The sequence below is a fragment of the Tyto alba genome, unplaced genomic scaffold (genome assembly GCF_018691265.1).
Source record: "Tyto alba isolate M040663 unplaced genomic scaffold, T.alba_DEE_v4.0 Super-Scaffold_13, whole genome shotgun sequence".
Taxonomy (NCBI): domain Eukaryota; kingdom Metazoa; phylum Chordata; class Aves; order Strigiformes; family Tytonidae; genus Tyto; species Tyto alba.
This window is the reverse complement of record NW_024881275.1, coordinates 48,220,604-48,229,837: the sequence shown is the minus strand read 5'-3', so window position 1 is coordinate 48,229,837 and position 9,234 is coordinate 48,220,604. Positions and strand designations below refer to the sequence as shown.

The 9,234-nt window shown below is 38.6% G+C and overlaps 1 long non-coding RNA gene across 1 annotated transcript; it reads right to left on the bottom strand.

The window, feature by feature from the left end:
• Positions 1-261: 261 nt before the first annotated feature.
• Positions 262-7,394, bottom strand: LOC116963724. Its single transcript, XR_004408366.2, has 5 exons — positions 7,275-7,394; positions 6,510-6,658; positions 4,191-4,348; positions 1,452-1,580; positions 262-394 (listed from the first exon to the last, which is right to left on the bottom strand). It is a non-coding gene; the product is annotated as an uncharacterized LOC116963724 (long non-coding RNA).
• Positions 7,395-9,234: the final 1,840 nt, after the last annotated feature.

Here is a 9,234-nt window from a genome sequence, read left to right as displayed (position 1 = left end):
CGTCCGCCCCCGGGGCCGCTCAGTGTCCACCTGTGGCGTCCCTTCGCGTCCACCCCCGGGGCTGCCGCAGTCAGCTCCTTACCACGTCAGCTCCGGTGTCTTTCTGCTTCCATTCGTGGGGCCACTCACTTCTGGTCTCGGGGCCGCTCCGCCTCCACTCTCGGGGGCCGGTCCAGCCGGCTTCTCTCCGTGTACTCCCCCGGGGCTGCTGGGGCCGGCACCTCTCCGTCTCAGCTCGTGGACCCTGAACGCTGCTGTATTTGGTGTTTCTCCGGGTCCGTTCTCAAATTCCTCGGTCGTTGTTGCTTCTTTTTTTTTTTTTTTTTTCTGGGTCCGCTGCTCCATCTTTGTTACTCTTCTATGCAGGTCCCTGTTCAGGCGCCATCTTGCGGAGCTGTGGACGAACGACATGCCGAGATGGGTTCAGTGTGTGTGATAGAGCATCAATCAACGTGTGTCTTTATTGGTCCAGGGTACATATATTTATATAGACAATGATAATTATTATGCCTACTAGTCACTAGCTGATTGGCTTAAGCTCTAAAGGTCGTATTCGCACGGTCCACCTACTTGCAGTTAGCTTACAGCCCAAGCTTCTCATAACACTAAGTTTCTCATGCTACTATTTCTGATTCCTGTTGACTTGTTTTCAATACACGACAGTACCGTAACACAATGTTTCTCAGACCACCGTTATAACACTGGGTTTCTCAGACCACTATTCCTAATTCCCCTTAACCTGTTTTCGACACACCACGGTACACAGGGCTGAAGCGTCCTTGACATTCTTCATGTATCAGCAGCTGCGAGCAGCTGCAGGCAAACCCTAGTGAGGCTCAGCATCAGCAGCTAGAGCAGGCTCTGATCATACAATTGCTCGGTGGGCTCAGGACCCTTGTCTCTGAGCCATTCTCCAACAATGGAAATGATACACACATACCTGCATATTTATTGCAAGAATATGTTCAGTTCTCACACTGGTGATTTCTATCCAAGTGCAGAATCATCACCATTATCATGAAATAAAATCTCTCCAGCACATATGGCAGTTGCCAGCTAGGTAGAGGAGAAAGAGAGCTCTGCATTTCACAGCAATTTTAATTGTCATGGTTTAGTGAACTAGGATATCCCACTGCAACAGTACTTTTCATACTTTGTTTCAGAAAGAAAACCAAAAAAAAGGGGAGAATATAATTCTCCAGAATAACCAACTGCAAGTATGCATATGCAATTACTAGCCTGCTGTTGCAACATCCTGGGTAGCTTCCACAATACCCACAGCATGCCTGGCACTTATCAGTCCCCATCATAATTAAAATGCCGTTCTTTCTATCCTACTCTCTCCACCCACATTACCCTCATTATTGTAAGAAAACTAGGCAAAGAAGCTAAGGGATAGTTCAGAAACCTTGGACCAAGATCCTGAGAATGGGGAATGAAAAACAGCTCACCTGAAGCAAATAGCTTTGAACATTCCACATTAACCTCTAGTCTTATTCAGTGACACATCAGCAACAGTGACCAAATAACATGATATCAGGAATATTATAGTTACTTCAGCAGTCTTAGGAAGCGCATACCTATTGAAAATAAAAAATAAGGTTGCGAATAACTTCTAATAATTTTATCATTCTCTTTCTGAGGAATTCACTTGACTTTGGTTGTGCGTGCAGCAGCCTGTTTGTACTCATTGTTATGAGAACTTTAGCACTCACCAGTGCTACCTTGGCTGGGCATTGAAAAATGACACTGTCATGAAGCAAAAGAACAGAGTACAGGCTAAAAGAAGGCTCGTCCTATTGTAAAAGGACAAAAGAGCAAAAATTTACCAAATGAGAAAAAAAAAAAAAAATATATATATATATATATATACATATCTATTTCTCATACAATCTGCAGCTCAGAATCTTTTATTCTGTAACCAGGATCACACTATATAATCAAATTATTAGCTGTTAGAACAATGGTAGAAACAGATGATTAACCTTGAAATAGTCTGTTATTATGTATATCTGAAAAAAAGTAGAAGCCTAGGCAGGATTAATGGGAAATAGAGTCAATGAAGACAATGAACTGCCACGAACTGCTTATGTCTGACAAATTAGAAGGAAACTAGGTAGAAGGTAATTCCAATAGGGGGAGGCCGAGACCACCAACTCTAATTACACCCCAGACTCAAAGAAGAAGGCGGAGAGGGCAAACTAGTCATGCGTGCTGATTTGCATGCTAAAAGTAGAAATTATGACCAATCTACCAAAGTACATATGTATCCGTGTATTGAATATGCATAAATTGTGTGTAGAGATAACTGTAGGTTTCAGGACTATGGTGTGCTGTCTTGGGTCAGGCACCCATGCATGCATATCCATGTTAGAAATACAAATATATCGATTCTGTGTGTTAGTTGACTCTTTTCATAACTGGTGAAGAACCCCCTTTTTTGGGCCAACAATAACAGTGTACTGTAGATGAAACTTTCAAAGTACTTTTCATGTGTGGAGGGAATCTTGCAAAACACTTAATGAATATCACCATATGCATGCAGTATTGGAACAGAGCAATGCTTGGTAGGGTGTCTGGCTGGAATGCAGAGTATGTATTTTGAAACATCAGTGAGCTGTGAGGTGATATAATGCTAAGAATATGTAATGTAATCACCATGTAACAATGTCATGGGTAGTCAACTGCACATCCAACAACTGCCTTGGATCACTTACTGGTACACAGCAATACATTTCAAGCATAGATAATGCTTTAAGACTGCCAGATCAGAAGACAAACTACAAACAAAACTGATCACAATAATATGAGAAGGCTACTAAAGGAAAAAATATCTCCATAGGCAGCAAACAAGGTATCACTTCCACATTTTAACAAAAAAAATCTGTGAGATGAGTGTGTGCCTGAATGACACTGGTATCTAATAAAGAGCATTGCCTCACACAGGCTCTTTCTATGGCAAAGACTTCTGGGCATGCTCACATAGAGGAAATCATTTACATACAGAGAAATCTGAGCTGACCACAAACAAGCCAAGCGGAGGCTGGGGAGCAGTGCTAGCATACTGTCTTCTCAAGACAGTCAGCAGTATGGCACCAATGTGGCACCTGAGCTGCATTAAGCACTTGGGCTAAATTACTCAGAAAACACTGGAGTCTTCAATAAAAGCACTTTCTTGGACCCAGATTCACCTTTAATAGAGGCTTGTGAACTCTGTTGCTTAGCTTCTTACAAATTCAAGAGAAAAAGAAATCAGGTAGAAAGATGAAAAGTACTTAGACACATAAGAAAGCCTAAACTACCTATGTATGTTTTGATAGTTTTACAAAATGTAGATTAGTTTGAGATTTCAATGCACCTAGACTTATTCATCTTTGCTTCAGCTGCTGTTCCTATAAGCATCAGAAAATATCATCTTACAAAAAGTAGTTGCCAAGCTAAGGAAAGAACTTTTCTGTTCATTCAGTTATAGTAAGCTGCTAGTAATAATTTAGATAAAAAAGCCATTAATACCTGTGTTTACACCGACAAGATGAGATGACATCACATCAGGTTTATTTTAAATCTCCCTGTTAAATGTCAACCAGTATATTACAGGGCAGAAACACAGTATTCTCAGAACAATCATTACCTGTCATGTACCTGATAATATTGAAATACTACTTGCCTAACTACCTTTAAGATCCAGTTATTGTTTGGTATATTTTGTTGTCTTATGGACAAAGTATTTAAGCTACAGAACAAATATGTGCCTCAGCTATCAGGAAATTGGAGGCACCCTGATATATGTCTTGTGCATTTATATTTGGAAATGCTAATAGTGATAAGTACTAAAAACTTAAAGGAAACCCATGCACTTACTAGAACTAGATAAGAGTTTTTACAGTAAACTATACATTTTGGAAAAATATTACTTGCCAAACTGCATTTTTACATAAACTCCAGTATTGTTTCTAATTTTCAGGTAAGTTGTCATTCAGAGTTTTCTCCTTTCAGTCCTGACATTACACATTAGGCAAAAAATCCTGATTAGTTTATTGAGCAGAAGGTGGATGGGAAAATGTCATCAGTAGTTAAAGCCAGGAAATCAGAATTATTGTCATAGTGTAACAACCTACATTCACAGTAGATTCACTTAATATATTTTATTTATCAGACTAAGTGTCTGCAAGCAATCATTTCTCATGTACCTGATGATTCAGCAGTAGCTCATTACGTCATTGTAACTTGATCTCTGGTTTGATCTCCTCTAAGACTTCAGAGTAGGCAGGTATAGTGTTGTTAGTGAAAGTATTTTCTTTTGAAATTAAGTTTACCATCTCCAAATACATCAGTCCATCAAAATTTCCTGCAAAAATACATGGAGTATATCATGGAACAAAACAGATACAGCAGGTGGAGAAAAAAAACCCAACAGAAGTGACTGGCCATTTCCAGTAGCAATCCCATTTGTTAATTCATTCAGAACTGGCAGACCAAATTGTCAATGGCCAAATGGAAGGAACAGCTGCCAACAGGCTGACTTGTACAGACAGTGAGTAATATTTTTCTAGTCCTCCCAGAGGGGACTATTAGGGCTCTTAGGAGGTTTAACTGGTTGTAAAATTTTCATCTTATTAAATGTAAAGACAAATACCGCTTCATACACTAGTATATCTCAAACTCTGGGACCCTGAACTTCCTAGGAAGTGAAAGGTATCATATACAGTCAGGGAGCAGCTCCTCACTTCTCTTTATTAGGAGTTTGCTTTCTATCATGATTGACTGTAAGTTTCTGCGCTAGCTACCTACCTTTACTTGCCAGGGGCAGAGCAATTCTCCAGCAGAGGAGTGAGACTGTGATCACATGCAGCCACTGAATGGTAGCTGATCTCACATTTTTTCAGTCAATGCTGGAAATGATAGATAAGCTAAAAGCAGATGAACTTGCAAAACATCTAAAGAACGCTGTTTCTGTGTTGGATGTGGCAAAAACAAGATCTCAAAGAAGGAAAGAGTTTAGCCAAAGCTTATGTGGAAGATGAACCATACATTGTGATGTAAAAACCAGCTAGAGATAATGGTGTGATCAGGTGACAGATACATCATCTCACAGTTCCCTGAAACCCCACAGTGAGTTATAGTGCTCATGACTTGGACAAAAGGATGTTTCAAGTTGTGCATCCAGACTGAAGCATGTAAGATCTTTAGACATTTTGAAAACCTAGTTGCACAGTCTTACCATTCCATTGTTTGAGGCAGCTGTGTGCTTCGTGAGAGTGTGCTTTCATGGTAATAAATCAATTTATTTCTATTAAAAGTCTCAATACGTTAATTTCTAGAAATCTTAAAAGTAAGAATCAAAGCATTGTAACTTGACTAACTCAAATGGCTTATAGAGGCTATTTTAGTGGCTAAATGCTTTTAAGGCAACTTACCAATGAAAGCCCTCTAGAATGTTGTGCTATGGGCTTTTGAATGAGCCAGTTGTCTTTGTGTGCTTTCACATATTGCTTACCAATCTGGGGGACATGGGAGCTGGGGTCAGGGAGGGGGTAGGGGGGAGAAACAACATGTGATATTGTACATTGGTTATCTTACCTAGTAGTACTTTAGCTGTTTTGAATATTCTAAATTAACAAACTGAGGGAGCACACTGTACTTTCAGCTAGGGGACAAGCTGAATTAAGAACCTGCCATGAAAGAAGAGTTAAGACCAGTATTCTCCCACATTTCTAACATTATTAATTCTAGTGAATTTTTTGGGCTACTGCTGAGAAGAGAGTCCATCTTAGACCACTGTTTTAGAGAAAGCTTTCAAGAAAAAAATTAAATAGATTGTGAAATCTTCACAACAGAAGGAGATAAGAAGGCTTAGGGAGAGACAAATGAAGAAATGATCTGAACTAAGGTCATATAGCAGATCAATGACAGGCAAAAGTAGAATCAAGATCCTTCAACCCATGGTCATGTGTTTTCTACTGGACTACTACTTTGTAGCACTTCTCTATATTTTTAATCACCTCTATCTTTTTAATCTACTTTCTGTGTTCTTCATCCTTCCAATTGAGACAATTTGTCCTGCACCTAAAAACTTTTAGCAATATCACACTAATTTTCTTCTGTTGCAAAATCATAAAAGACAAAAATTAATTTTTAAAATTGAATAAAAGAAAATAGGAAAAAATGTACTCAGTTTCCAACAGCTAAGCTGTAAACAAAGAATGTCCCCAGGATGATATTTACAGCATTGTATTGTGACAAGACTTTAACCTCTTCACAGACCCTTTTTTTTTTCAACAAATCCTCTTTCCAAGCACACTTGCCAGTTTTGAACCAGGTCAAACCTCTGAAGTTTCTTTCAGGTTTGTACATGTGCATTTGTTCTTACCAGCTCCACCAGATTTGACTATTTGTCCTGAGATTTTCTTTCTGAATTAACACTATACCTAAAACACCACCAGCAGCAGAGAAAAGAAACACTTAATTGCATCATTTTTCATTTAGATCATGTCTATCAGACATCATACCAATCTTTTCAGCCTGGATTCAGCAGCCAGTTTCTGAGGCTGTTGAGATTCTTCTCCAGCCATCTGATGCTCCTAGTGATTGTATCCACTTCAATCCCATTGGTTTCCAGCCATGATCCATGGTTCAGAGTCTTACAGACAAACTTCATCTGAGAAATGAAATATTGATCAATACCTGATCTGGGTCTGATTTAGTCAAATACTTCTAGCATAAGACTAGTTTCTATCAAATATATTAGACAAAGTAAATAATATGTTTAAAATATATAACCATATTAGTGAGTTGGGAACTTTCCTTATCCTGACCTCTAAGGCACTGTACATGAGAAGAGGTTTGCATCTTCATAATCATCAATGACTTGTGAAAATTCACAAGATCATAAGAGTGAGGTCAGTTTGTTTTAGTGTAAAGCAGTGCTCCAGTCCATTACGGGTCTAGTTTATAATAAATCCTGCTCATGTCTTTTGATTACATTTTTCTTGAGATAGTCTGTATCGAGGAACAGAGGAAGTCATCCTATCATACAAGAGGGCACCCACTGAATGTTGTGATTAAAATAAACTTGTTTGGGGCACTTTTCTCAATAAGAAATTCACTTTGGTTTTAATAAGAATTTAATAGTGTAAGAATTGCATTTGGTATAAAATCCTCTGGCCCAGTACATGAACTCTAATGGTAGCCCATTGCCAGTGGTTAATGAATAAGTATAAGAAACAGAGGAGCAATAGATATAGACATGTACATAGAGACATGAAGAAATGTACCTTTTCAGCTTCCAGAAAACTTGTGTGACACAGTAATTTTCAAAGCAGATGCATGTCTGGTTTGTGAACTGTATATGTTTTCCAGAGCAAAGCCAGAACACAAACACAGTCAGCAGAAGAGTAAATCTCCTTCTGTATAAATTGAAAAAGGTTACACATACTATGGTAAGAAACAATGTCTACATTTGGAGGACACTAGCTTATATCATACTATGCAAAGACCTGACTAACAGAGGAACTGTATTAAACTGTTACCAAATTATCAGATAAGTGTCCAAATTTTGCCTTACCTTATTTCCTTTTATCATTGAGTCATGCCCCAATATTGAAAGATAAAAATTTAACAAGTAACTGTATTATTCTATCCTTTTGGTTTGATATCAGTATGTCTAAACATCTTTTAGTTCATCCCCAAAGAAAAGGCAAGCTATATTCTCAGAAAAATTATTTCTAACAGAGAAAAAAGCTAATTCAAATATGTGATAACAAATATGAACATTTTTCAGCAATAATGTACAATATTGGAACTGTATCAGCACAGGTTTCTCATCATTTAATATATTATTTTCCTTTTAGTTAAGGCAACATCATTCCAACTAAAAGCACGTCTTTACCCTGACAGCCAGTAAGAGTGACTTCTTAAACAGAATTTTTGTAAACCTAATTTAAATATAAAATATAAACCTTATTTCTTAGAAGAATCACTCTATGTTATCTTAATGTCATAGCATTATGAAAATTATATTGAAACTGTTGTCCTTTATGTAATTTACAGTTCACCTTCCACAAGGTGGTATGAACTGAATGCTGAAAACAATTGTTAAATGTACCAATGTAGTTGCAGCAGATAATCACCCATATTCTTCTTTATTTCTCTTTGCCTCTGTGGTAAAGACAGTTCCTTACTCCTGACTGTGGGATTGTTTTTGGAGCACAGTGGCCACATCAGACAAGAGCAAGACTTTGGCTACATCACAAAAGGGAGGTGACAAGAGGAGGAAGAACTGAGAGAGCTGTACAGCTGGTATATGATGAGAACATCTTGACTTTCATTGGCAAGAAGCCTGGGAAGTAGCAAACAGCAATGTAGAAAAACAAGATAAGGATGCTGAGATCTGCCTGAGGCTACGGTTGATGGGAAACATCTGGTTGTTTCTTAAAAAGTGGAAAGTTTTCTACCTTAAGCTAAAAGTGTATGGAACATTGTGTTTGTGGTTGTAAGATTTAATCAACCAATAGGCATTAGGATAGCAGTAACTAACTTGTAGCCAATGAATTGTCTGGTGTATTATGGACAAGGGTAATAACCAATCAAATGTTAGTCTTAGGCATGTGAATGGTGTGTGAGGTATGCATGTAACCAATTGTTTTGCCAATTGACGGGGTTAACACAAAGGACACAGACACCAAGCTAAAGAAATAGGCTTATTTTACTTCAGTTTAAAGCAGCAGAAAGAATAAGCAAGGTAATGCACCTAGACATTACTATTTAAAGCAGCAGAAAGCATAAGCAAGGTAATGCACCTAGTCATTACTACATAAAGCTAGCTATAGTGATTAAGAAAGATACATCACCAGTTGCCCTCAGACTTTACCATCATCCAGATCCGTGCATCAGCTGGGGAGCCCCGTCACAGCGAAAGATCGGAGAACCTTTCCCGGCAATTCGGAAGTCCTACGCAGTGCGTCCGCTTGTAGGTGAGGTCTCCGTCTGTGCTGTGAGAGGGTCTGGCTTTTATACAGTTTAACACACAAGTCTAAACAAAATGCACGGGAGATATCTGGTAGATTGACGTGCCTCACTCAGGCATGTCTGGATCTGGCCAGGATCCGGGCATGTCTGAGGAGTTTCTGGTTTTCTTTACATTTGGGATTTATAGTTACTTCCTATTGTTTACTTATAGTTCCCAGGGATTGTTCCCAGGGTTGCATTTTCATGCTGATAAGATGCTGGTTGCTT